The 13,235-nt window shown below is 43.9% G+C and overlaps 1 non-coding gene across 1 annotated transcript; it reads left to right on the top strand.

Moving 5' to 3' along the window:
* Positions 1 to 12,876: 12,876 nt before the first annotated feature.
* LOC141688111 (small nucleolar RNA R71) lies at positions 12,877 to 12,983 on the top strand. Its single transcript, XR_012561575.1, has one exon. It is a non-coding gene; the product is annotated as a small nucleolar RNA R71 (small nucleolar RNA).
* The last annotated feature ends 252 nt before the right edge of the window (positions 12,984 to 13,235 follow it).

Genomic DNA, 13,235 nt, shown 5'->3' with positions numbered 1-13,235 from the left:
GAGTTTCAGCGTCGTGTAACCGCTTGCTCACGTAGTACACTGGTGATTGCTGCCCATCTTCCTCTCTTACCAAAACTGCACTGATCGAATATTCAGACACTGCGAGGTACAGTATTAGAGATTCCCCATCCAACGGTTTTGACAACATGGGAGGGTTTCCCAGTTGCTCCTTGATTCTTTTGAAAGCCTCTTCGCATCCTGACGTCCATACAAAGTCTTTCCCCGCTAATTTAATCGCTTTGAAATATTCCTTGCATCTATCGGACGACTTGGAAATAAATCAATTTAACGCGGTGATTCTCCCAGTCAAACTCTGCACCTGTTTCACATTGGTGGGTGACTTCATATCCATCAATGCCTTGATCTTTGTAGGGTTGGCCTCAATTCCCTGTGGTTGACAATGAACCCGGTAAACTTGCCCGACTCCACGCCGAACACACACTTTTGCAAATTTAATTTCATACGAAACCTCCTTAGAAAGTTAAACATCTCCACCAGGTGCTTGATGTGGTCACTCGCCACCTCAGACTTTACCAGCATATCATCCACATACACTTCCGTAGTTCTCCCAATTTGATCCTTGAACATCATGTTTACCAACCGCTGGTAGGTTGCGCCGGCATTAATCAAACCAAACGGCATTCCTATGTAACAGTATAACCCCCTGTCCGTAATGAAAGATGTATGTTCTTGATCGGGGTCATACATCGGAATTTGATTGTAACCGGAGTATGCATCCATAAAACTCAACAACGCATGCCCCGCCGTCGCGTCAATCAACTGATCGATTCTTGGCAGCGGGAAGCTGTCCTTTGGACAGGCCTTATTGAGATCTGTGAAATCCACACATGTCCTCCACTTCCCATTCGGTTTCTTCACCAGTACTGGATTTGCAAGCCATTTGGGGTAGAACGATTCTTTGATCAACCCCACCTCCAACAACCGGTCTACTTCTTCTTTTAATGCAATCGCCCTTTCTCCACTTACTGGGCGGCATTTCTGACGTATGCCCTTGTAATTCGGGAGGATATTCAAACGGTGACACATTACTTTCTGGTCGATTCCTATCATATCTGAATGACTCCATGCGAAGACATCAAGATTTGCAATTAGAAAGCGGGTAAGACTTCCTCTTATCTCGTCATCCGATTGGGATCCCACTTTCAAAACCTTGCTCGGGTCATTTTTATCAACTTGAATAGATATTGTGTCTTCGGCCGGTCCTGTCTTTTCGGCGGGCATAGGGATCCTGGGATCCAAATCGAAATCAAAGTCTCGGGGGTCTTTGACTTTCACTTTTACATCTGAGGGCGCGTCCTCGTTCGGAGGAGCATCAACCTCAATTTCATTCAAGGGCGCGTCCTTCTTTCGAGGAGCATCCACCTTGAAGTTATTCCCGAGACCTTGCAAAATCTCACTTCTTCCTTTCAACTTTTCCCCGTTAACCTCTTTCTGTATGATCGCCTCTGTATAGTTCACCACCACTTCTTCCATGCTACAGATCCTCGAAACACGTCCCCGCGTAAAAAAAGAGTTCCCAGAGACGTAGGTTTCTTCCTTTTCGGGGCCTTCAACGAAATAGTGGGCATGGACCTCTCCACTTGGTTTCGTATGAATATCTTCTACATCCTCAAATGGGAGACCTTTCCCTTCATACCTTCTTCTACGGAATTCCTTAACAGCCTTGTGATAGCAGTCGCGTGACTCATACTTTGACCCTCTCAGACTGCCAACTCCGTTTGGCGTTGGAAACTTTATCATCAAGTGGTGTATCGAGGTTATCACCCTGAACGCTCGCAACCAAGGTCTGCCGACCAGCACATTATTCGCGGAATCCTGATCTAGCACCTTGAAATCTATCATTTGAGTAACCGACAAAGCTCCTTCCCCGAGCGTGACGGGAAGCCTGACCGAACCCATAACTCTCACTGCTTCCCCAGTAAAGCCATAGACGTGCGCATCTTCGAAATACATGTCGCTATCTGGGAAACCCAGCTTTTTGTAGGTGCTGTAGTACAAGATGTTTGTAGAACTCCCATTATCCAAGAAAACTCGATGTACGTTCATTGCCCCAATAAGCATGGTAATCACCAGCGCATCGTTGTGAGGATGATGCACCCACCTAGATTCTTTTTCCTTGAACGTAATATCAGCGGACTCTCCCTTAAAGACCTTCGGGGGTCTATCTTCCAAGCTGTGGATGTTGGTGAGCGGTGGATGTCGCGCTTCTCTCGCATTTCTCTCCAGTGCTCGATTACTATCACCAACGAAAGGGTGTCCTCCAAAAATTGCCTGATACTGTCAGCCCTCTGAAACTTTACCTCTGCTGTTTTCTCAACATCCTTCGCCCGCGGGGGCTGTCTTTCATCCTTACCCTTGTCATCAAGTCCCCTGCGTCGCTTCACCTTGTCAATCCATTCTCCCAGGTATCCAGCCTTGATCAATTCCTCAATCTCATCCCGCAGGTGACGATACTCATGGGTGTCATGGACAGTAGACTCATGGTAGTCACAATACTTCTTTTTGTCTCTGCTCTGCCATGAAGTTAGACGGTCGGGCTTTTTGAAGATTCCTCTATCCTTATTTACCTCGAAGATATGATCAATGGACGCTGCCAGCGGTGTATAATTGCTGACTCTTCTCTCGTAGTTCGACGGTGGGCTCCATTCTCTCCGCGAGCTCACAGCATTTACCCTGTTAGGGCTTCTGGCATTTCGCCGATAATCTGGGCTCAAGAATCTGTCCCTTCTCTTGGATCGCCCCTTGGAGTTATGGGTATTGTCATTCTTTTTTATTTCTGCAAGCGACTGCTCGATTGCTTTGAATGACTTCGCCTGCACAAGCACATCAGCTAGTAACACTGGGTCCTTCCCTTGCAGGTGCTTCCATAAATCCGTCCCCACACGCAACCCAGTTATAAGCAGTATTTTCAATGTTTCATCAGTTGCACCCCTCACCAAAGTAGATTATGCATTAAACCTCTTGAAATACGAAGTCAAACTTTCTCCTTCCTTTTGTTTCACATTAGCCAGCGTAGTAACAGGTGGTGTATACTTCACCGCGGCTTAGAATTGTGTCAAAAACAAAGTTTTCATCTGTTCCTTGGATAAAATCACACCTGGACCAAGTTTTTGGAACCACTGCTGAGCGCCTTCTCTAAAAGTGGCTGCCAGGAGACGGCATCGAGCCAAATCAGGTACTTGATATACGTCCATTTCAATGTTAAAACGCCCCAGGAATTCCACAGGATCAGAATTCCCATGAAAACGCAAGTCGTTGGTTGTGTTCTTGTATCATGCGGGCAATTGCGCCTCCCTCACGACAGCAGCAAAAGGAGAAGGAGTTTGCGCAGTCGCCGTTACTCTTCCTCCCTCAAGATGGTTGAGCAACCTCTTGAGGTCGTTCACATTAAACGTCCTTACCCCAGGAATGGTTTGTACATTAGGCTGCTGGGATTGCTCTGCGACTTGCTGAAATTCCCCTTGAGTACCCCCCGGGTGTGGCGGAGGATCTCGCCGCCCCTCGCCCTGAGGCTGCGGCTGTGGCATGTTACCATTTTGGTTTTGAATATTTTCCCACACGCGAGGTTCCTCTTGACCGCGTCGCGGAATTTCATCATTGTTCTGCGTTCTTAATTAAATTCGTCCGCCGTCCTGGTCATGAGGACGCGCCCCAGACCCATTACCAGTAGCGCTGTGGGAAGCTACGGGAATAACGGCGGGGGCTTCTCCAGCAGAGTGTGCTCCACCTCTCCTACCATTGTAGGGTGCTCTTCCATATTGATATCCCATTTTTCCTCGTCCATTCCTCTGATATCCCCGGTAGTAATTCCCGGGCCTTCCTCGCGGAGGGGTGTTAGGGCGAAATCACGCACTAATATTCACGCAAGTATACGCGTTCGCAAGTAATATAGAATACTTTCTAGTTCGTTCCCTCAGAGACTCAGACTAATTTATTGTCTAATTTAACTCACTCACCAATGTATGACTACTTCTCAATGTTAAGATAATAACACTTAAAATTGTTGATTAAATATTAACTATAATTAACTACTTAATTAACCACCTAACTAACACTTCAATTTATCAATAATAAAACACTCATGAGATCACAACTTCATTATTACTTCCTTCTATAGCCATTGTTATTACCTTTAGCATGTGACAGTGATGATATTAATCGAATAACACGAAACTGATAAAAGCCAACTTTCATTGTACTAATACCATTCTACCAAACATTCACAATTAAGATAGAAGTTGAATAGTCATCAATTATGTTGAGTTCCTATATGTCTACAGAAATTGACAACACAACGATTTAAGCACAAGTTATTTCTTTTTTGATTATATAGGGCAAATAAAACTGTTAGAGTTACCCACTAATCATGCACAACGTACATGAACCTATGCTAGCATGGCAAGTTCTAAATCTCAAGATCCACCGTCGCTTCACAGGAGATTAACACCCTATCTTATATGTTCGCGACACACATAAGACGAATACGCACAACCAATACTAGATATCATGCAATCATCACATACTAAAGTATTAAACAATTAACTAAAGAATTCCATAATAAATCCGTTGCAACCCCATGATCACGATTAGCCCATAATAGAACTTATCGCCATCATGGGTTCATATGAAATCATGATAAACAAACACAAGAAAATAACAACTAAACTGATTATATTAAAACAGAGTACGTCACAAGAGTAAATAAGTCAAAGAAAGAAAACTAGCATCCAACGCTACAACGAAACAAGAATCACAAGAATATATGCTTCCTCTTCGTTGCTGTGTGCTAAATCGGTCTTCTTCCTTATCTCCTTCGCTTCTTGCAAAACACAATCTAAAACATAATCTCCTCTTAATACTCTATGAAAACGTCTCAAATATACCTATATAATAGTCCCATAAAACTCAGATTACATAGAAGTTGGAAGCCAAACAGAAGTAGAAGTCTAAAATAATATATCTTTTTCCCCGACCCTGCGCGGCCGCTCAGCATTTCTGCGCGGGCGCGCAAGGCTGCTGCGCGGCCGCTCAGCATTGCTGCGCGGGCGCGCAGGACCCTACTGGAAAATTTCCAGGTTTGCTCCGTTTCTTCGCCGTAATCTGCCCGTTCTTTTCCTCTCTCAATGGTGAACACATGCCAAGGCTTATTCTTGATGATTCCTCCTCCGAAATGCAACTAATACCCTGAAATGCATAAACACTAGAAAAACGCATCAAATACACAAAATACTTGATTTCAAGACACCGATTTAAGCCATTTTAAGACGTTCTAAGTGGTATAAAATGCCACTTATCACACCCCCAAACTTAAATCGATGCTTGTCCTCAAGCGTCACAGACTCAAAAACAAATAAAAATATGCATGAATGCAATCTATATGAAAATGCAACGATCCCCCTTACTACAATTAACCAACCAAATTGTCACGTCTCAACGAATGCAGTTAGACACTAAAGATCAATAAACTCATGTAAACGGACATACCGCCAGAAATGTGGTGTGTGCAAATGCTTAACAGATATGCTTTGGAACTAGACCAATTACTATGACTAGACTATCCTCAAGGCAATCCTACGATTATACAAAGAATAAAAATTCTAGGCACAAAGTGATATACAACACTACAAGAACTCTGGAGTTTACTACGGAATCGTGCTTTTTATTTACAACTCAAATGCTTATTTGACCGTGCAATGAGTGAGGTCCACAAAAGACTTATACAATGGTATCCATGTAACGAGCGTTAGGTTAGCGGATCCCAGACTCTAAAAGCCTTAGATCACTAGGCACAAAGTCCCCTAAGAACTTAATAACTCGAATACCAAAGAGCCCACTCTTGATCAATTATGCAATTTTTTTTTATTTTTTTTTGAGCAAGTGCGTTTCGCTCCATCTTGCTCAACCCTAGACTACTCGCATAACATGCGAGCCGGCTACTAGCCATTTGACGCCTAGCCACAACTAGCAACAAATTCCATTTTTACTCAATTTTTTTTCTTTTTCATGCCTTTACCACTTAGAACCTATTATCAAATTCTAAGCATAATAAATAGATTATCCTCGAAAATAATCAGATCATAACAACAATCTAGTCCTTAAGCATTCTCTAAGACTTAGTGACAATACAAGTGCTTCTCGCATGCATATCAACCTACACAACTTAATATCACTTTAATGCTATCACTACACTCGCATCAATATCACAATTCAGTCGATAAATCATTGCAAAAGGGATCATGGTATATGCATGAGCTATATGATATGACAAACAAATAAAGCTATATATAAAAAAAAACTATATGGCAAAAATTATGCAACTATATGAACTAACTATCATGAATATGCAGCTATATGACACACACAAAATATTCCTTAACTACCACCCCCAAACTTAAAATCTTCACTGTCCCCAGTGAAGGTAGTAGAAAGGAACACAGGGTATACCTACTCGGAGTCATCATCATCATCACCCTCAGTGGGTGGAGTATCAGGCGGCGGGTATGCAGAGTCCTCACCAAAAACTGGCCACTGGATATCAGCTCCAAGGCCTCGAAAAGCAGTCCCTAACGCAAGAGTGAGCTCCTGAGCAAACCTGCTCTGCGTCTCATACATGGCATCCATCCGCCGTGAAAGCCTCCTATACTGGGCATCACCCATCCCAGCACCCTCCTGAGCTCTCGAAGAACTAGCCTCACTACGCCCTGGCCTGGCCATAGTAGCACCTCATGCTGGACGCCCTCCTAGAAGACGATAACCCAGCCCATGCTCCTCAGGCTCACCACCGGTCCACTCCTGCATCCCATTCAGAGTGCCAGAATCTATCGGAGCTGCTGGCAACTGCAACTGCTCATGAGCCGGCCAGTTCACTCCTACTGCTCGGCATAGCTTTGTAACCGTGGATGCATAAGGGATGTTCATATGCTTTGCTCCCCTCAAAAACTTCAGAATTCCTTGGTAGATAAACTCACCAAGGTCCACATAGTATTCCTCATTCAGAATTCCCCACAACAACTGTGCTCTCTCAACTGTGACCTCGTGTGCATGTGAAGAAGGCAAAATATTAGCACATATAAATACATTCCATGCACGGGCATACCTGTTCATGGCGATCGCCGGAAAGTGACGATACTCATTATTGGCTGGACTGCGGTTCCAAACTGTGCCCGGTCGACAGAGAGTCGCACAAATCAAATCCAAGTCAAAGTCCTCAGCTGTCTTTTCATTCCAGTTCTCCTCCTCGGGCTTCCTCTCTCGCTGTCCAATCACACGGCGAATCGCCGCAGGATGATAATCAACCGTCAGCCCACGAACTACAGAAAACCCATTCTTTTCAGCCTTCGCGTTCGCGTAGAACTCGCGAACAACACTCATCGGTACTGCTTCGGGTGACTCACAAAAAGCTATCCACCCCTTCTCTGCAATCATGGGCAACAACTCACCATCCCTCCCTGATGGTAAAAACCCCCTCTCCTTCAGAATCGGCTTCCCCAACAGCCTAGTGTACTCCTCCTCCGCGGCTCTGTCAGTTAACCGAGGCCTTGCAGCAGTACCCCTTGATGAATCAGCAGTAAGAACTGTGCTGCTGCTGTCAATAGCGCGTGCTCTCTTGGGTGCCATTGATTTGTGAATAAAAGTGTGTAAGAACTGATTTTTGATGTTTATGAGAGGGTTTAAGTGTAGGAAGTTTGTGGGAGATATGTAGGATAGGTGTATGTATATATAGGGTGTGTAGTAGGTTAAATTAGATTAGGAGTGGGGTTGAGGGATAAAATCATGGGGTAATGGGAAAAGAATTCGTGGGTTTATGGGCTATAATGGGTTTTTGTGTTTTTGTTTTTTTTTTTTCTTTTTTCTGAACTGCAAAAAATTTTCTGGAACTCGACCCCTGCGCGGCCGCTCAGCATTTCTGCGCGGGCGCGCAGCAAGTTGTGCGGCCGCTCAGCATAGCTGCGCGGGCGCGCAGAGGGTCTCTGGAATTTTTTTTTTTAGCCCCTGTTTTCTGATTTTTTTTGTGTTTTTGGATAGGTTATTAACTTCTAAGGGTTCCTGTAACAACAATTCATGGGTTGCCTCCCACGCAGCGCTTCTTTTTCGTCATTAGCTTGACGTTCCGTACCTTTCTCACGTAGTCAACAAAATGGCACTAACCACCTCTCGGTTTGCCATGTCCCCATAGTAGTGTTTCAACCGCTGACCGTTTACCTTGAATGCTTGGTCCGAATCATTCTCAAAAATTTCCACCGCTCCATGTGGAAACACAGTTTTGACAATAAAAGGTCCAGACCACCTTGATTTCAACTTCCCAGGAAAAAGTCGGAGCCGAGAGTTGAATAACAGAACTTGTTGCCCTGGCACAAATAACTTAGGATGTAGCTTCCTATCGTGCCACCTCTTCACCTTTTCCTTATACATTTTGTTATTCTCGTACGCTTACAGTCGAAATTCATCAAGTTCATTCAGCTGAAGCATTCTTTTCTTACCAGCTGCATCTAAATCCAGGTTCAATTTCTTTAATGCCCAGTAGGCCTTATGCTCAAGCTCCGCCGATAGATGACATCTCTTACCGTACACCAATTGAAACGGTGACATCCCAAGTGGAGTTTTGTATGCTGTTCTGTAAGCCCAAACAGCTTCATCGAGCTTTAAAGACCAATCCTTCCTTGACGGACAAACAACCTTCTCTAGAATGCGCTTTATCTCTCTGTTAGACACTTCCGCTTGACCATTTGTTTGCGGATGATAGGCAGTAGCTACTCGATGATTCACATTATAACGCTGCATCATAGAAGTGAACTTACGGTTGCAAAAATGCGATCCTTCATCACTTATGATTACCCGAGGTGTTCCAAACCTTGTGAAAATTTGCTTATGAAGAAAATTTAGCACTGCCTTTGCATCATTTGTCGATAAAGCTTTAACTTCGACCCATTTTGAGACATAATCGACTGCCAGCAAGATGTACTGATTATTGCAAGACGAGATAAAAGGCCCCATGAAATCGATTCCCCATACATCAAAGACCTCGACTTCAAGCATCACATTTAATGGCATCTCATCCTTCCTTGACAAATTTCCCACTCTTTGGCAACGATCACACCTTAAAACAAACTGATGAGCATCCTTGAACAAAGTAGGCCAGAAAAAACCTGCTTGCAGAATATGAGCTGCCGTCTTCTCGCCTCCATAGTGTCCACCATAAACCGTGGAATGGCAGTCTCGTAATATCCCCTCCGTCTCACAGAACGGGATACATCTCCTGATGATCTGGTCAGCTCCCTGTCTAAACAAATATGGTTCATCCCACATATACCACTTCACCTCATGCAGAAACTTCTTCTTTTGCGCAGATGTAAAATTAGGAGGCATTATATTGCTGACAAGATAGTTTACAATATCTGCAAACCATGGTTCTTTCTCCTGAATTGCAAACAACTGCTCATCCGGAAAAGATTCATTGATTAACGTCCTATCTTGTGAAGTAGAATCGGGATTCTCCAACCTAGAGAGATGGTCAGCTACTTGATTCTCAGTACCTTTTCTATCTTTGATCTCTAACTCAAATTTTTGAAGTAAAAGCACCCAACGAATGAGTCTCGGCTTCGAATCCTTCTTAGAAACCAGATAGCGAATAGCTGCATGATCAGTGAATACTGTCACTTTCGTACCAAGCAGATAAGATCGAAATTTCTCAAAGCCAAAGACTATAGCCAAAAGCTCCTTCTCAGTAGTGGTGTAGTTTAATTGGGCCCCATTTAAAGTCTTACTCGCATAGTAGACCACATGGAAGAGATTTTTCTTGCGCTGTCCCAAAACTGCACCTACCGCATAATCACTCGCATCACACATCATCTCAAACGGTTCTGTCCAATCTGGTGCTGTAATAACTGGTGTCGTGATCAAACTCTCCTTGAGAGTCTCGAATACTGCCAAACATTCATCATCAAATTTAAAAGGCACATCTTTCTCAAGTAAATTGCACAACGGCTTAGATATCTTTGAAAAGTCTTTGATGAATCGCCGATAAAAACCCGCATGACCAAGAAAACTACTGATTCCTTTCACCGAATTAGGTGGGGGAAGATTTTCAATGACTCCCACCTTGGCCTTGTCCACCTCCAGACCTTTGCTAGAGACCTTATGCCCAAGGATAATGCCTTCACGCACCATAAAATGACATTTCTCCCAATTAAGCACCAAATTAGTTTCCACGCATTTTTTGAGTACGGCGCGCAGATTATTCAAACATACATCATATGAGTGTCCAAAGACGGAGAAGTCATCCATGAACACTTCGACGTTATTTCCAATCATGTCAGAGAATATAGCCATCATACATCTCTGAAAGGTGGCCGGGGCGCCACATAACCCAAACGAAACTCTACGAAAAGCAAATGTGCCAAATGGACAAGTGAAGGTAGTCTTTTCCTGATCCTCTGGTGCAATACAAATCTGATTATACCCGGAATAACCATCCAGAAGACAAAAATACTCATGTCCCGCCAATCTGTCAAGCATTTGATCAATGAATGGGAGAGGGAAGTGATCTTTCCTAGTGGCTTTATTCAATTTTCTATAATCCATGCATACTCTCCATCCTGTAACTGTTCGAGTAGGGATGAGCTCATTCTTTTCATTTGCGACCACAGTGATACCTCCTTTCTTAGGTACACATTGCACGGGGCTCACCCACGAGCTGTCAGAAATTGGATAAATGATGCCTGCATCTAGCCATTTCAGAATTTATTTCTTCACCGCCTCCTTCATGATGGGATTCAGTCTTCGTTGCTGTTCCACAGTTGGCTTACTTCCTTCCTTTAGCAGAATTTTATGCATACAATATGAAGGACTTATCCCCTTGATGTCTGCTATGGTCCATCCTATAGCCGATTTGAATTCTCTCAAAATCCTTAAGAGCTTGTCTTCCTCACTACCTGAAAGGTCAGCTGAAATAATAACAGGTAACGTAGATGAATCACCTAAAAAAGCATACCTCAATTGTTCAGGTAATGGTTTAAGCTCCAAGGTAGGTGCTTCCTCTATTGATGGTTTGAGCTTCCCTTCAGCATTCTTAAGGTCAGAAGTACCAAGAGATTCAAATGGTATGTCGAGCTTTCGCTTCCATGGAGAAGCGTTCAGATATTGTAATTGCTCGTTGCTATCTTCATCATCGCTGTCAAAATCCCCCACTAAGGCCTTTTCCAATGCATCAGACATTAGCATGTGATCGAGTTCCGAAGTAACCGCAGAATCAATCACATCCACTTTTAAGCACTCCTCGTCTTCTGTAGGGAATTTCATTGCCTTGAATACGTTGAAGGTCACATCCTGATCTTGGACCCGCATAGTAAGTTCCCCTTTTTACACATCTATCAAGGTACGACCAGTAGCCAAGAAAGGCCTCCCCAAGATTATGGGAATCTTCTTATCTTCCTCAAAATCCAGAATAACAAAATCTGCAGGAAAGAAGAGCTTATCCACCTTGACAAGCACATCCTCAACTATGCCCCTTGGGTAAGTAATGGAACGGTCCGCCAATTGTAGCGACATGTATGTGGGTTTTGGATCAGGCAGATCCAGCTTTTTAAAGATCGACAACGGCATCAGATTAATGCTTGCTCCTAAATCACAAAGGCACTTGTCAAAAGTTAGATTGCCAATGGTGCAAGGAATGGTGAAGCTTCCTGGATCTTTCAGTTTTGGTGGTAACTTTTGTTGCAGAACCGCGCTACATTCTTCCGTGAGAGCAACGGTTTCAAGGTCATCCAGTTTCACCTTCCTTGAAAGAATAGTCTTCATAAACTTCGCATAACTAGGCATTTGTTCCAGAGCCTCAGCGAAAGGTATATTGATGTGAAGTTTCTTGAACACCTCCAGAAACTTCCCGAACTGTCTATCCAGCTTTTGTTGCTGCAATCTCTTAGGAAAAGGTGGTGGAGGATAGAGCTGTTTCTCCCCTGTATTAGCCTCAGGCAGAGTGTGTTCAACAGTAGTCTTCCTTGGTTCCGCCGCTTTCTCCTTTTGCTTAGATTCTTCATCTCTAACTTCAGCTTCGACTTCTTTTGCCTTTTCAGCATCAGCTACTTTTCCAGACCTTAAGGTAATAGCCTTGACTTGCTCTTTAGCTTCCTTCCTGCCTGGTACTTCCGCGTCACTGGGAAGAGTGCCAGGTTGATGATTGAGCACTGCATTGGCTAATTGACCGATTTGATTTTCCAAGGTCTTGATAGAAACCGCCTGACTCTTGTACAACAGCTTAAGTTCCTCAAAATTAGCACTAGTAGGTGCAGCTGCACTTCCCTGTTGAGGATATGATTGCCTTGTAGCATACTGCTGTGATTGTTGGAATCCAGGTGGGTTAAACTGTTTACTCACTCCTTGCTGATATGGTGGCTGAATAGCATTCTGATTATTTCTCCAGCTGAAATTTGGATGATTTCTGTTGTTAGGATGATAGGTCGCTGGCACAGGCTGCTGTTGTCGCTGATAATTATTCACATACTGAACAGATTCGTTGACAAGAGAACACTGATCTGTAGCATGAGAACCTGCACAAAGCTCATAAACCACAGCTATTTGATTAACTCCATACGTAGCCAAAGAATCAACCTTCATTGATAGCGCTTGGAGCTGGGCTGCAATAGCGGTGGCTGCATCAACTTCCAGAATACCTGCTACCTTCCTGACGTCATCCTCTGAGTTGGGTTTTGATGCTCATTTGCAGCCATCGTCTCGATAAGATTATACGCCTCAGTATAGCTTTTAGCCCATAAGGCGCCTCCAGCTGCTGCATCGAGCATGGGCCGAGATTGGGCCCCCAAACCATTATAAAAACCAGTGATTACCATCCAATCCGGCATTCCATGATGTGGACATTTTCTCAACATTTCCTTGTAGCGTTCCCAAGCCTCGCACATAGATTTTGTAGGTTGCTGCGCAAATTGAGTAAGAGCACTCCTCATAGCAGCAGTCTTTGCCATTGGATACAACTTCACCAGAAACTTTTGCGCAAGATCTTGCCACGTAGTGATTGACCCAGCTGGTTCAGAATGTAACCAGTCTTTAGCTTTATCCCTCAGTGAGAATGGGAAAAGCCTCAACTTGATAGCCTCATCAGTCATGCCATTATACTTAAAAGTGCTGCAGATCTCGACAAAATTCCTTATGTGCATGTTGGGGTCTTCAGTTGCCGCTCCTCCAAAAGAAACAGAATTCTG

The sequence above is a fragment of the Apium graveolens genome, chromosome 9 (assembly GCF_009905375.1).
Source record: "Apium graveolens cultivar Ventura chromosome 9, ASM990537v1, whole genome shotgun sequence".
Classification (NCBI taxonomy): domain Eukaryota; kingdom Viridiplantae; phylum Streptophyta; class Magnoliopsida; order Apiales; family Apiaceae; genus Apium; species Apium graveolens.
The sequence above is the reverse complement of the archived record's forward strand: the minus strand, read 5'-3'. Positions and strand labels throughout refer to the sequence as shown.